General features: G+C 41.4%; 1 pseudogene across 1 annotated transcript; it reads right to left on the bottom strand.

Annotated features, from left to right (window-relative positions):
- Nucleotides 1–2,569: 2,569 nt before the first annotated feature.
- On the bottom strand, nt 2,570–6,513 carry LOC147621241 (pentatricopeptide repeat-containing protein At2g27610-like; annotated as a pseudogene). The gene is made up of 2 exons (XR_015269781.1): nt 6,361–6,513; nt 2,570–6,285 (listed from the first exon to the last, which is right to left on the bottom strand). The product of XR_015269781.1 is annotated as a pentatricopeptide repeat-containing protein At2g27610-like (transcript).
- Between the last annotated feature and the right edge of the window lie 9,533 nt (nt 6,514–16,046).

Here is a 16,046-nt window from a genome sequence, read left to right on the forward strand (position 1 = left end):
TAGCCCAAAGTATCAAAAATGAAAGAAAAAACCAATGCAGCTTTCCTCTAGGCTCTTCCAAGTACTCACCCACACATTCAACACACAATTTTCTGTAATTTCTTCTCTACCATTCAAATCTTATCTACACAGTTTCTTCACATTATACCTTCTAAATGCAAAGGCAATGATGAATCTTTCATAGTGGGAGTTGAATCTCTAAGAGGGTGGAAGAAACAAAGGTGTTTCCCCGGCAGCGGCACCAAAAATGTTATGGCCTACCGCACCTCCCAAGAAGGAACTCCACACAACCGTAAGCGGGAGAAGCAATAGATACAACAATCGTTGGGTACTTACCAATGCTTCGAGCTCGCCCTTTGAGGCTTCCCAAGCTCGCTTTGGAAGCTCCACTCCTCCGAACATCACCTCCATGCTTTCACCACCACGAATGCAAGGCAATCAACCTCTCACTCTCTCACACACATGCATGCATGAAAGAGGCACATGTACTAGAGCACACTCTCACTCACTCACTCTCTCTCTCTCTCTCTCTCTCTCAAGACAAAGCACAAGAGTTATCCTAGCACAAAGGGGGATTGTATCATTTCATTATGAGAATTGCCTTTTATACAACTGGCCCTTATTCACACTTGGGCGCCTAAAACTTACTAACTAAGGCCTTGGGTGGCCAAAATCTCAATACAGCTTTTATAGTGCCTTTTTATTACACTTATTAATGTCCTCAATTGGAGGAGCATCTTAGTTGATCCAAAATGGGATTAACAATCTATAAGACAAAAAACAGACTTGTATTGATCCATCTACTATCTGCATGACTCTGACATGCAGATTATATCCGAATACAAAATATAAATGCCTAACACATGAACTGTCCAAATACAAGTGGCCACAATTGTTGGACTATCACCTATTGAGATCAGCCAACGTCATACTTTATTAATGCTTACAAAAGAAAAAGATATTGCTAAGGTTGATATTACTAAGGGTAGTTATTGGATTGTCACCTATTGTCGTACTTTATTAATGCTTACAAAAGAAAAGATATTCCTAAGGCTGATATTACTAAGGGCAATTCCATCCGCTAACTTACCCCCGCGTGATCTAGTGAGAAATGAATAATGAAGTATCTAAGTCAATTTCTCCATTGTCTAACCATACTCTCATTCACCCTTGCAACCAGTCAATTTCTCCATTGTCTAACCATACTTTCATTCACCCTTGCAACCCACTTGTGTGTGCGTGTGGGCATGCTAATACTTAGGGTTTGGGAAGGCAATGTCCTTCCTCTCTTAGCTCCTAAAACTTCGTCTTGTTCTCCACTCTTTCCTTGTGGGACTAGGCATTGCAACGAAGTAGATTGGAGCTTAAGGTAGCCACACAAGCACTTCATTGGTTTACAACACAAGCAGCTGCTTCAATGTGACAACGAAGGTGAGAGAACCATTTGACGCACGTGCTTTCCACACAAGGGGGTGAAGCTATGGAGTTTCTCTAGCTTGGTTTTAAATTGGCACCCGCTCTTTGCTTTATAAATCTTGGCTTTGATTCCATTGTTTGTAGAGTCTCATCTAAACTTGAGGGATTTGGATGGTCTGGAAGTATTGGAGGATGTTAAATATCCTAGCATTATAAAGCTTTCTTCTTTTTAATACAGTTTACACATTCTATCTGAAAAAGACATCGTGAAAGAAAAAGGTGCAACTTTGCGACCCCAAGAGGATATCATGCTCACACTTCTTGGTAGAGGTGCCAAGTTTGAGTCACACTGAGCATTCATGATGTTTTTTTGTGTATAATTTGATGCCCTCTAATTAACACACCACCACATGCTATGGTTGATGATGTTCACATGTTCTAGGTATGCATACAAGGATTAGGAATAAATCCACATTGGATTTTGTGTCCTAAATTAAAGTACTACAATGTAGTAAGTTGTTGGTCTTGTCATCTCAGTCCCACCTCTCTTGAAATGGTTAAGAGAGTTGTAGGAGCTACTGGGAGCCCTACCTGTAGTTTAAACCTTACATCGTACACGATGTGTCTAATGATATTCAAAGCAGCAGTGTGAACATTGTATCCTATGTAGAAAAGGATATCAGACTGGTTTTAGCTGACCACTCAGAGGTAAGATGTACTTCTACATCAATGATTGTTGAAGACTCTTGATTAAAACAACTAGTATTGCACCCGCGCATTGCTACGGCCGACCAAGGTTCCAGAAAAGAATTATTCCCTCTCTACAACCATCTCTCTCTCTCACACACACACACAAACACACACACACACATGCACATGCACATGACCCTCTCCCTCTCTCTGTCACATACACACACTCTCAAATGTTGAAACTCTCTCTCTCTCTCTCTCTCTCTCTCTCTCTCTCACACACACACACACACTTAAATAGATTTACACACACATGTACACACCGCACATACACTAATGAAAACACACACTATCTCCTCCCACACAAACTATCCCTACATAGAAATTCTCAGCCTCTCTCTCTCTCTCTCTCTCTCTCTCTCTCACACACACACACACACTTAAATAGATTTACACACATATATATAATTTTAATTAATTAAATTTTAATGGTAGGGATGAGTGGTGAGGTGTGCTCACTCTCAAATAAATGCATCTTACATGTAATCTCTCTCTCAAATGCTTCACTTCAGAATACTGAAGAGTTCTATCTGGCAATTTTCATCCTCATCTAAGCTGCTTCGCCTGTCCTCGGCAGTCTAGCAACAACATTTGGAGTGAAATAAAGAGAAGTCTAAGCAGTTGCACTACCATCACCAATACCCCTCACAAGTACACTTTCCATCCTCGAAAATGTGAACGCGGTTTGCATCTTTGACCTTAATTTTGCACTGCTCCACTTTTGATATAAGCGATGTAGCAAAATGGCAGTCACCACAAACCCCGATGTTCTTCGGAACACATATAGGTGTCCCTTCAGGTGTATTGATGAGGGCACATGCGATGGCCAACTTCTCACTATGCCTGCATAGCGCATCTTCCTTTGCATCATCTGAAATGTCTTGTGACACCCAATGCAAACCTGGGGAATACCCTTCCTGCAATATTTTTTGACCAATGTCTTTTAGCTTTGCATATTGACAATTTTGCGTTGGGGATGACTCTCATCTCCAACAATAAACGAATGTACATTTCCACTTGCATCAGTCCACCAACAACGTCCTGGCATCTTCCACGCTCCATTTTCCATTCTCATAGCTTCAACCTTATCCGCTTCCTCTCGCATGCCAGCGCTGCATATATATTACTCATGCAGACATATGCAGCAGCATCCTTTTCATCCAATTGTACTGCATGTTCAAAGGCCAATCTTCCAAGCTTCACATTTCCCCATTTTCGACAAGCACCCAACAAAGCAGACCAAAGCGGAAGACAATCAGAAGGTGGCATCTTCTCAATCACTCCTATTGCCTTGTCGAAGTGCCCTGCACGGCTGAAAAGATCAACCATGCAAATGTGGTGCTCTAAAGTTGGGATGATGCTATAGACTCTGCTCATAGTCTCAAAGTACATTTGCCCCTCATCCACTAGACCTGTGTGACTGCATGCAGTAAGCAAAACAACGAATGTGACCAGATCTGGCTCTTTACCTTCTCCTATCATTTTGTTGAATGAGTCAAAAACAGTTTCAACCTTTCCAAGCTGGGCATATCCTGCGATTAGCACATTCCAGGAGACTACATCCCGAACTGGAAGCTCGTCAAACACTTCTTGCGCTTTTGCAAGTGCACCACATTTGGCATACATACCCACCAATGCATTGCCAAGCACAATATCTTTTTCCAATAATCCCTGCCTGACAACCTCAGCATGTACCTCTTCGCCCTTCTCAGTTGCTCCTATGCTACCGCAGGCTTTCAAGATGCAACTAAAGGTGACTGCGTTTGGGGAGAGACCCTCCTCTCGCATCCGTCCAAAGCAGTTCAGAGCCTCATCACCATGCCCATGTTGGGCATATCCTGCAATTAGCACACTCCAGGAGACTACATCCCGAACTGGAAGCTCGTCAAACACTTCTTGCGCTTTTGCAAGTTCACCACATTTGGCATACATATCCACCAACACAGTGCCAAGCATAATATCTTTTTCCAATAAGCCCTGCCTGACAACCTCAGCATGTATCTCTTTGCCCTTCTCAGCTGCTCCTATGCTGCCGCAGGCTTTGAAGATACAAATAAAGGTGACTACATTTGGGGAGTGGCCCTCCTCTCCCATTCGTCCAAAGCAGTTTAGAGCCTCATCACCATGCCCATGTTGGGCATATCCTGCAATTAGCGCATTCCAGGAGACTACATCCCGAACTGGAAGCTCATCAAACACTTCTTGCGCTTTTGCAAGTGCACCACATTTGGCATACATATCCACCAACGCATTGCCAAGCACAATATCTTTTTCCAGTAAGCCCTGCCTGACAACCTCAGCATGTACCTCTTCCCCCTTCTCGGTTGCTCCTATGCTTCCGCAGGCTTTCAAGATGCAAGTAAGGGTGACTGCGTCTGGCGAGAGACCCTCCTCTCGCATCTGTCCAAAGTAGTTCAGAGCCTCATCACCATGCCCATGTTGGGCATATCCTGCAATTAGCGCATTCCAGGAGACTACATCCCGAACTGGAAGCTCGTCAAACACTTCTTGCGCTTTTGTAAGTGCACCACATTTGGCATACATATCCACCAACACATTGCCAAGCACAATATCTTTTTCCAATAAGCCCTGCCTGACAACCTCAGCATGTACCTCTTCGCCCTTCTCAGCTGCTCCTATGCTGCCACAGGCTTTCAAGATGCAAATAAAGGTGACTGTGTCTGGGGAGAGACCCTCCTCTCCCATCCGTCCAAAGCAGTTCAAAGCCTCATCACCATGCCCGTGTTGGGCATATCCCGCGATTAGCGCATTCCAGGAGACTACATCCCGAACTGGAAGTTCGTCAAACACTTCTTGTGCTTTTGCAAGTGCGCCACATTTGGCATACATATCCACCAACGCATTGCCAAGCACAATATTTCCCAATAAGCCCTGCCTGACAATCTCAGCGTGTACCTCTTCGCCTTTCTCAGTTGCTCCCATGCTCCCGCAGGCTTTCAAGATGCAACTAAAGGTGACTGTGTTTGGGGAGAGACCCTCCTCTCGCATTCGTCCAAAGCAGTTCAGAGCCTCATTACCATGCCCATGTTGGGCATATCCTGCGATTAGCACACTCCAGGAGACTACATCCCGAACTGGAAGCTCGACAAACACTTCTTGTGCTTTTGTAAGTGCACCACATTTGGCATACATATCCACCAACACAGTGCCAAGCATAATATCTTTTTTCAATAAGCCCTGCCTGACAACCTCAGCATGTATCTCTTTGCCCTTCTCAGCTGCTCCTATGCTACCGCAGGCTTTCAAGATGCTAATAAAGGTGACTGCATTTGGGGAGAGTCCGTCCTCCCCCATCCGTCCAAAGCAGTTCAGAGCCTCATCACCATACCCGTGTTGGGCATATCCTGCGATTAGCGCATTCCAGGAGACTACATCCCGAACTGGAAGCTCGTCAAACACTTCTTGCGCTTTTGCAAGTGCACCGCATTTGGCATACATATCCACCAATGCAGTGCCAAGAACAATATCTTTTTCCAATAATTCCTGCCTGACAACCTCAGCATGTACCTCTTCGCCCTTCTCAGCTGCTCCTATGCTGCCGCAGGCTTTCAAGATGCAAGTAAAGGTAGCTGCGTCTGGGGAGAGACCTTCCTCTCGCATCCGTTCAAAGCAGTTGAGAGCCTCATTACCATGCCCGTGTTGGGTATATCCTGCAATTAGAGCATTCCAGGAGACTACATCCCGACCTGGAAGCTCGTCAAACACTTCTTGCGCTTTTGCAAGTGCACCACATTTGGCATACATATTGAGTAGGGCAGTGCCGACATAAATGTTCTTTTCAAGCAACCCCCTTTTGAGAACATCAGCATGTATTCTGCTGCCTTTGCACAGGTTCTTTTGCTTGGCACAAGCCTTTAGTAAGGCCACAAGAGCAGTATCCTCTTGAAACTCCTGGTGGTTGCTGTTGCTATCTCCTTGTCGTGCTTTGTGGTGGATTTCCTTGGCCCTCGTCATCCGCTTATCCTTCCGCACACAGAACTCTCGTTGCAGTCCTCTTCTTCTGAGCTCCTCTTGGACCCAAGATGGATTGTACCAGCCATCCATCCACAGCGACTCCTTTGTCAATTTGTGTTTGAAGTCTGGGGATCTTGGGCTTCTCTGTGATGCAAAACAATACTCAGGAAAGCCAATAGGTTTTTGTGTCCTCTCATGTAATTGTAAAACAGTGCTTACCTTGCTGTTCCGATTGTCCCACCATTGGGAGGGATCCCCGAAGTACTCCTTCCATAAGAAGTCGATGTTTCTGCATGCCATAGGGAGAGCCTTAAGTGGTGAGCTCTAACGCCTTTTTCATCACTGGGTTCATTTTAATTAATTTGCACAATGATGTTTTGCTAACCCTATGTGATAAGTGTGGAGACACTTGTACCTAGATTGCCCATTAAGAGCCCCAAAGAACTCCACACATGATGAAACCTTGCACGACCTTGGACTCAACCTCCTAAGTATGCAATGTCATGCCGGTTCCCTTGAACATGCTCATGCTGGACGTAAACAAACTACCAAAGCTCTAATTCTAAAGAAGTTGGAAGCTACAAAAGATGTTAAAGCATCAACGTCCAAGGTTTTCATGGGGAAACAAGCACAAACAAACAAAAAACTGCTACTAGCGACAAAAGAAAGTCTACTCTCGCCGCATTGCTAAGAGTATGACAAAGTGACAATCCAAAGTGGATCTGATATTGATACGGCCTCTCAAGTGCCTCGTCCAAACAAAAGAGCCTCATGCCTAATGCACATGTCCCGCCAAAATCTCAAGGGGCACCAAAAAAAACACAAGATTTAATCTATTCTTATGTTAGAAAAGCTCAAATGAAGCATGCACAAGAATGGGTTCAAAGTGCGCACACAACTAGAACGTGTGCTAGAATAAATGCAAGAATATAAACTCTCAACACCTCTTGAACCAATCCATGAGCTCTTACCCAAAACAACTTTGAAACCAACACAAACGCTTAAGGAAACCGATGAAGACCTTGTAGGGGAAGGCAATTGAAATAGGACCGTTCATCTAAGTACAAGCTTACTCACAAATTAACAAGTTGCTTAATTAAATTCACTAGAAAAATAATAGAGAAGAGAGATGAACGGAAATACTTTTCAACAGAAGATAAAATTTATTGAAGAGAACAAAGCCAAACTCATTGGGTGCAATCTCCCCCCCCACCTCCCCCTCCCCCCCAACATGTGTGGCTCCTTCTCCCACACATGGTATTTAAATCATATTATTAAAAATAGCCCTTGGAAACAATAATAGAATAGCTTTCCAAAATTGGGCTTTCCGTTTACAAAAACTAATCTTTGACCAATGTCTAAGGTATTCAAGTGATAGAACTTTTGCCTAACATTATGTACAATGGGTCTGGCTATAATAAATCAGCTTGTGCACAAACACACATTACAAAATAATTTAACTTGTGCACACACGCACATTACAACAATATGCTGCCATATGAAAGGCTACAACAATGCTTAATCAAAACCCTATCACACGAACACACAATAACTTGGTGATTACACCATCATCAAAACACCATCAAATAAATATTCCACGTTTACTGTCGACCATCATAACAACACACGCGTGCTTGTCATCACTTATGCCTCTCTTTCACCCACTCACAAAATAATCACATCAATGTCGTACAAAGCTATGAATAAATCAAACTACACACCTAAACGGTGTCGCACTAAGCTGTAAACGTAAATCAAATTACACACCTAAACAGTGTTGCACTAAGATGTAATGTAAAACACGCACTAATAATGATGTAGGCCCAAGCGTGCACCTATCAACATTGGTGTTTCACATAATATCACCTACAACACTTAGTTCTAACCTCACTTCGTGTATGCCATACATCTGAAATAATAGAATTCACCCATAACATAATGACTTCTCAAGCAACCCCAATGGTCATGGAAGGTAGTGTGCTAACATCCCTCCCACATGGGTTAGCAAATTGACCTCAGTTGCTTGTTTGGTTATAAAAGGTGACGAGGTCTAAATGACTTTGGAAAAACCATAAAACCTAAAACATACTCTTTAGCATTACAACAAACCAATCAAGTGAACTCATGTGAAATAGGTCTACGTGTCCCATACCATGAAGGCATATTCCACATACAAACACATGTTGGTACAAGATAGAAGACATAGATGTATTTTGTGTATTCATATGAAATCAATCTAGTGTCCCACACCACCAAATTAACTCCACATAAATACTCCTTAAGAACAAAAGTTTGAGACAAAGTGGCCAATTCTCTTTGAAACTTCCAATCTAACACAAATTTTCTTTATCCTTAAAACAAGAAGTAGATAAACAAAACTAAACTAGAAAGTCTTGTTTGAAATTTTACAAATGAATTTTTGTGAACTTGAAGCTTGGAAAATATTCTCTAGTGTTGTTCTAAATAACTTGATGAAGTGTGATAATCTATTCTTGGTCTTAAAATTATTATGAGCTGCTAAATTCAGAAATTATAACTATGTTATAATTCTTGAATTCTGATCTTGTAAAAAAAATAAAAAATGGTGTTTATATAGTCTTACACTTGAAGGAATGAAAATTCTTGTTTCTTAATGTGGCCACTTGAAGTACTTGAGGATAGACTTGATCTAGATTTACTCAAGGAAATTGAGAAACTTAATCTTTTAGTTAGAACTTTACTTGAGACTTATAAATCTTGAAATGGATTGTGACCTAAACAATTCTAAATCTTGTACTCGAATACATCTTTAACTTTATGAACAATTCCTAGACTCAAAAAATTATTGTGGTCTAGCAAATCTTTGACTTGAACACATCTTGGACTTGGCCAAAACTTTAGTTGAACTTAAATAGAATTTGGAATCAAAACTTGCAGGCAACTATGTCTATATTTCTTGGGCTTGGAGCTTGATTTTCAATCGGTCGCTATCCCTTTAGTTGTCTCATCACTAGCCATAATAAGAAGTTGATACTTTCTTGAGGTTTAAGAAAATTTATCTGGGTATATATGAACTCAAAGTTTATTTGAAGCTTATGTCAAATTTTTAATAACTCTTGCAATTTATGATGGTTTGACTGAATCTTCAACTTAACATGTACTTGACTGCTCTTAAACTTGAGTAAACTTCTTGAATTGAAATAGATCAAAACTTGAGTTTGGGTCAAGTCTTGTCCTTGTGATTTGTAAGACTCAAAAAATCTTAAACTTGAGAAAATCGTTGACTTGAGCATATCTTGCAAACATAACATGTAACTTGAATCTTAAATTGGTCTATTAAAAATCTTGAACTTTTGGAATACTTTACTAGGGTCGACTTGTTATTTTCTTGACATAACAATCATTAATTCTTTTTTTTTAATCTTCAAAATTGATCTTCTCTTGACAACTTACACTTGAGTTTGGTTCTCTAAATCAATCTAAACTTGTGAATAGTTAAAATTTACTTGTATAACTTGATATCGGGGATTACTAGTCTTGTGTGATCTAGCTGTCAATTAGAGTAAACTTGAAACTGTGTTGTATACATACCTCCACCTTTAGATAATGTGCCGATTGTGTTACCCTCTTTCTTGAGTACTTTGATGTTAGACGTATACTTTGTTGTTGCGAACTTATTCTTCTTCTTTGTTGACATATAATCTTTCATGTAATGTCCTTTCTTTTGACACCTATAGCACTTAATAACATGCTTTTTAAGTACAATATTGTTAGTTAGGCTATGCATAGTGGACTCTTTAATATTTTTAACTTTCTTGGCATTAGTTTTGATCTTAGATAAACATCGTAAAACTTTTCTCTTAAAATCCTCCCAATGCTCTCGTTCTTGGTTCAAGAATGCGCAGAGAGAATCAAGTTGACCCTGGATAGTAGAATGGTGTAGATATTCACCCGTACTTAGCATTTTGAAAGAAGTAAACAATTAAAATACTTTAAAAAAATGAGAACTTCTCTTATCTTTTATAGAGTCAAAAACGATAGAAACATCGTAACTTGGATTGATTTCCTTACTTAAACCACTCAAAACTTCGAACAACGGAGATGCTCAAAATTTGGATTAGAAATGCACATGATAATTTTTTTTGAGAAGTTTAAAGTCAACAAAATTACAAGAAATTTATTCACACCATTTGATGCTTTAGGGAACCTTGCCATGATTCACACACACTCTCCCATTTTTTTTACATAATTTGGGCCACCACAAGGTTAGCAGTAATCTTGTGAGACCCCTACCCTGCTAATCACCTCATGGAGATAGACAAGAATAAAGGGTAGAGAAACTTGCTAGGGGCCTCATTGGACAATTTCCATCCATCAAGCATCCATACTAGGCTTCTGGGCATCTTGACCAGGGAAGACTTAATGGTGATTAGAGACGATGATTCCACCAAGTTCTACTCCACTAGAGGTATTCCTCGCCATCAACTCTCACAAGCAAGCGATCATCATACTCCTCCTTTGATGAAGATGACATCCATTTATGTACCTAATTTAGGAAGGTTTAAGAACTCTCCCACGTTTTCCAGTCACTACCCGAGACTAAAGTTTTCTAACGATGGTTTTTAACTTTAAAATTTTTGAATCCTCTTTATAAGGATTCTGAACCAAATCTCACTAAGGAAGGGAATTTTCCAAAATTTCCTTTTGGAGAAAGTTCCCTTGCCTTCGGGTTTAGCTCAATTTTGCTTCCTGGTTTCTATGTTCTCATTTTCCTAACTCACTGAACACGTGGACCAAGCCTAACCTCACCCTACCCAACCACCTGATCCACAGTTTTAGTAAACTCAGGAACCCAGGAAAGAAGGGAAATTCCACTTTTTGGTTTCAAACACATTATGGAGTAATTAGATTTTTTTATTTGAATTTATTTTACTTTGAAAAAGTGTTTTTTCCATCCTCGAGAACAAACTCGGCTACTCGATAAGCTAGTCAATGACCACCTAGTCCATCCACTCAAGTTTAGGGGAAAAGTTTATCATCTAGAGGGAATCCACAATCTTAAGTTCAGTTTTCTACTCAATTTTCCAATTCCAAAATACATATTAAACCAATTTTCCTTATACCAATCCACTGGAAGGGTTCACCCATCCAAATCGAAAATAAAGGGGCACAATTGAGGGTTGCCACCTTTGTCCTGGCCAAACCGTAAATATTTCTCGAGGATTGAATGTGACCGAACCAATAGCAGTCCCTGAGGATTGAACAGGGCCAAACCAATAGCATACTAAACCCAATATTTTTGAAAAATTGGTCTATCATGTGATACCATGCCTTTGGGGCTCGAATCAGTCTATACAATGTCTTTTTTAGCCTGCAAAGTGTGTTTTCTGATTTAGGCATCTCAAAACCTGGTGGCTAAGCTACATATACCTCCTCCTTGTGATGTCCATTCAGAAATGTTGATTTGACATAAACTAACCACCTTTTATGAGCAAGCAAGGCAAGTACCGCCCTGATAGTTGTCATGTGAGCTGTGAGAGTAAAGGTTTTAACAAAGTCAAAACCATCCACATGTGACAATCCCTTTGTAACCAACCTAGCTTTGTATTTTTTAAGTGAGCCATCGGCCTTATACTTAGCTTTCCAAACCCATTTGGTATCAATTACCTTTCTCTTTAGTGGTAGTTGGTCAACTAGCTCTCCCAGGTGTAGTTCTTTATGATGTGGTCATACTCAAACTGCATCATGACTTTCCACATTGGATGTGCTAAGGCTTCATCCAAGGTGGCTAGCTCCTTCACTTTTCCAATTATCTCAGCCATCAAGGCCATGTTAACACAATGAGATCAGATGTTGTTCTCTACTCCTCTATTCTCCTTGATCTGCATGGTTCCATCCGCTAAAGATTATGGCATGCCAGGTACTGGATTTTGCTCATCAAAGAGGTGTTGTGCCCACTTTAGAAGTAGCTTTTTATGTGGTGTGTAAGAGTCTTCATCCTTTGAAAACTCCTTCTTAAAAGGAAACCTAGTTGGTGGGTTTGGCTCTTGGTGGATTATTTCTCCGGTTGATGATAGAGTGGTTGGACCACCTTCCTTCACTAAGTGTGGCTATTCTACAAATACCACATCTTGGTTGACCACTATCTTCTTTGCCTCTACATCATAGAGTTGACATGCCTTCGACTCTTAATTATATTCAAGAAAGATACACTTCTTGCTTTTGGATCTAGCTTGATTCTCGATGTATTTGGTATATGCAATGTTGAGATGTCAAGCTCAACATGAGCTGACACTCAACGAGGCACTTGCATGACTGTTCGACATTTATATCACTAGTGGGTTTGGTAGCTGGCACTGACATATTTTTGCCAGAGATTCGACAGCTGGACTACACTGACTAGTCCACATCTACCCACTCCTCTTAGCGTGTTCACATTATGGACCGCTTGTATATACTCTATTATGTGTGTTAGTCACTTTATCTTCTTAGTAGACCTCTTTTGTTGTGTGAAGAAGAAGAAGAATTTTTAGCCTCTCACCTTGTGTGTTCTCTTCTAGGGTTTGTGTGAGTGTGTGTGTGCTTGCAAGAGCTCAAGCTCTCTTCTCCCCTGCATCTTTTCATGGCAGAGCCTGGTTCATACTAAGGGCTAAGCAGCAAGCAAGAGAAGCACATGAAGCGGTACGAGGGTAAGAGCTTCATCTACTCTTCCCCCTTTGTGTTGGTACTACACCCCCAAGAATGCTAATACAATGAGGATTAGTGGAATGACTTCCAAGGTTAGGAGGGACAAGGAAAATGCTACCCAAACAGGCCAAAACTTCTTTCTCACATTAGAGGAAGTGGACATTGACATGAAACTGGCTGAAGCTGAGCGCGAATTGTGACTACTGGGGGACTTAAAAAGGCAAGAGCTTGATACACGAAGAATGATGGCGAAATAGAGAAAAATTGATCATTTGAATCTATTTTGACCATGTGGCAAAGAACCAAAAACACCTAAAAATGCCACTGAGAACACGTGAATGGGAATGGCAGAAGGCGGATTACTAGCCTTAGAACCCATAAACAAGGAACCCAAGGCTGAGGAAGTCCTCAAAACACAAGAAGACAAGGACAATCTACCTAGGGCATCTTCAGGAGAGGTGAGGATCGGCTCTACACGAGAGAGGATATAAATGAAATGATCAATGATCCCACATTCCTACAAAGCATGGAACTTCTAATTCAACAAAGGCAGGTTGAGGCCGCCAATGGTGAGCCAGGTGATGAGGATGTGCTTGAACCCAGCGATATACCCAAATTGAATAGAAGAACCTATGCAGGAAGAGGATGAGGTCTAGGTAGGGGATAGCTCCTCGAAGGCCAATGGTGGATCCCAACGCAAATCTAAATGTGGTCACAAGGGAGGATTTGTTGAATATGGCTACAGAAATGGGCAGAGGCACGGTTGGGTAACTAGGCACGGTTGGGTAACTAGGCACTACCCTTGAATCCATACCATCTCAGATGAAGCCACACATCATTTTCGAAGCTTGTGCAAAAGTTCTCATCAAGAGATGTGGACTTGATCTAGCACATAGAGATTTTTTAGTCAACCTATGAAACATGTGTGCCAGTAAGCAATGTAACCATGATACATGCTTTTTCTCTAACCCTAGAAGGGTTCCCCAATGGTATCAAACTCTAAAGCCTGAGGATAAAGTCAATTTCACTCAACTTAAGAATGTGTTCATACCGAGCTTTGCTCGAACTGGTGATAAAGGGAGTCTTATGGCACAGCTCCATAACATCAAGCAAAAAGAACACGAATCTATGAGAGATTTTGTTTCTCGGCTCAAGCACCTAAACTCAAGATGTAAGTTAAGGGAAAGGCTAACTAATGTGATCAATTATTGCCCTGTTTCCATAGAGGAGTGAGATTATAAGATGCATGATTTTTTGGTGTTAGCTTGACCAACTACTCTAGATACGTGCTGTAAGTTGGTGCTTGAATATGAGGATAATATGCTTGAGTTGCCGCAATCGAAAGACGCCAAGGTAGCTTCGGTTGTAGCAGCATCATGAGTCTCTAGTCATCACCTCATGATGTGGGATCCAAGAGCAAGCAAGTTGGAAACATGACAACGGAAGACCTTAGTAATGCCATCCTCCTACAGAAGTTATAAGTCAGGGATGGGAGAGAAGCATCAAGGAATGTCCATCTCTACCCCTGGAGAGAGTTGATTTGGTGCTCGATCTATAGACAAAATCATACAAGCACTGAATTCCCTCACCTAAGGCCAAGGCAGTTACTTTATTGTGCTCACTATCAGAGACTAGGGAACCATGACACTGCCATTTGCAGATATCCAAGGATCCAGCCTTTAGGACAATTGCTAGCACCCACAATGCCTCTAGCTTTAACAGCACCACCGATGCAAACCAATGTGATTGTAGGGCAGTCGAATACATCTTACTTACCAAGAGGAATGTTCATAATGCAGGATATGTCACCATTGCCCATCTATTCTACAACCACAAGCTAAGATCAATCAGGTATTGATCGAGGAACCCTTGGAAGAGGGGGAAGCCATGTGCGAGGTAGAAGTGAATAACAGCTACTACGAGGAACCAACTGAGATTATGTCTTACAAAACAGCACACCAATACCAGTGTTTCAAACCATGGTACATAAACTCAACTATATGAGAAGGGGACCCATACAGTGTTTTCATTGTAATGGAACTCATTGAGTAGCAGAGTGTCCTCTAAAAAATGTGACTAATGCTGGCCAAACTCAGTCGATATAGCAGCGCAGACCAACTCCATGCCAACTCTTTCATGTGTTAATTGTGGTGTTGATCATTTGATCAAGGACTTCCCATATCGCATCAATGGCTCTGCTTCTACTTCTAACCATGCCACCATCAAGACTATAAGTGTGCAGCCTAGAAATATCATGCCACTAAATGTCCTACCATGCACACAAGCAAAATAAGCAGACAAAGGGAAAACGCCAGGAGGTATTACAACCTCTAAGATTGGGAGAAGGAGAAGAGTGATAAAGGTGGGCAAGGGTGATACCATGGTCATAATTCAGGATGGGCTCCAGGAAGATACCATTGACACCGGATATACCTAATCAAAGGACGGAGACAACCAAGTGCCAAAACTAGATGAGCAACCAAAAGAGAGGCCACCAACCCCCAAGGGTGTTGGATAATATCCAAATGCTAAAGAAGAAATAAGGAAGCTAAGGCCCTTGTTGAGGATGTGAACGCAGCCATAAAGCCAAATTGAGGGCTAACAAGGCTAGGGATACAGTGTATCCACGAAATGAGCTATTAAAAGAAAGGAAGTTGGATGTGCCTACTCCAATTCCATAAGAGTCTGAGGAGGGGAATAATGATGATCTGATGGCAAGAATGTTTGTAGAGGCAGATCAAGATTGGAAGGAGCCCTCCTCTCAACAATATTGTCTACAACTGTCAAAATGCTACTTCAAGGACCATTGCTAACGCAACACACCGGCATTGTGGGCAGATGTCAAGGACTGGGTAGAAGGAAGAATGAACCCAATGTCCTCTAGCAGCACAGAAAAACCTAACACCTGAGGAAGGGAGAGCACCCAGATTCATCAAAACATCTGTCAACTAATTGGGGAGGTATTATGAGAGTGATGACACAAATGCCACAATCCACCATAACGGGTATCAAGCACTTTCTATCCTGGATGGTGGTGCAAGTGTGAGAATTATCACCAAATGATGTTGGGAAAATTGGAGAAAACCAGAGTTAGAAAGAGTGGACCTAATCGTCAAGATGGCTGATGGAACATCCTCAAGACCAATGGGGCTATTGAAAAACGTTAGGCTTAAGGTCTTTTTTATGTTACCATTATACATTTTTTATAATGGACTTTGTGTGCCAGCCAGATTCATATG

This window comes from Cibotium barometz, chromosome 30, assembly GCF_041138505.1.
Source record: "Cibotium barometz isolate CiBa-2024 chromosome 30, ASM4113850v1, whole genome shotgun sequence".
NCBI lineage: Eukaryota > Viridiplantae > Streptophyta > Polypodiopsida > Cyatheales > Cibotiaceae > Cibotium > Cibotium barometz.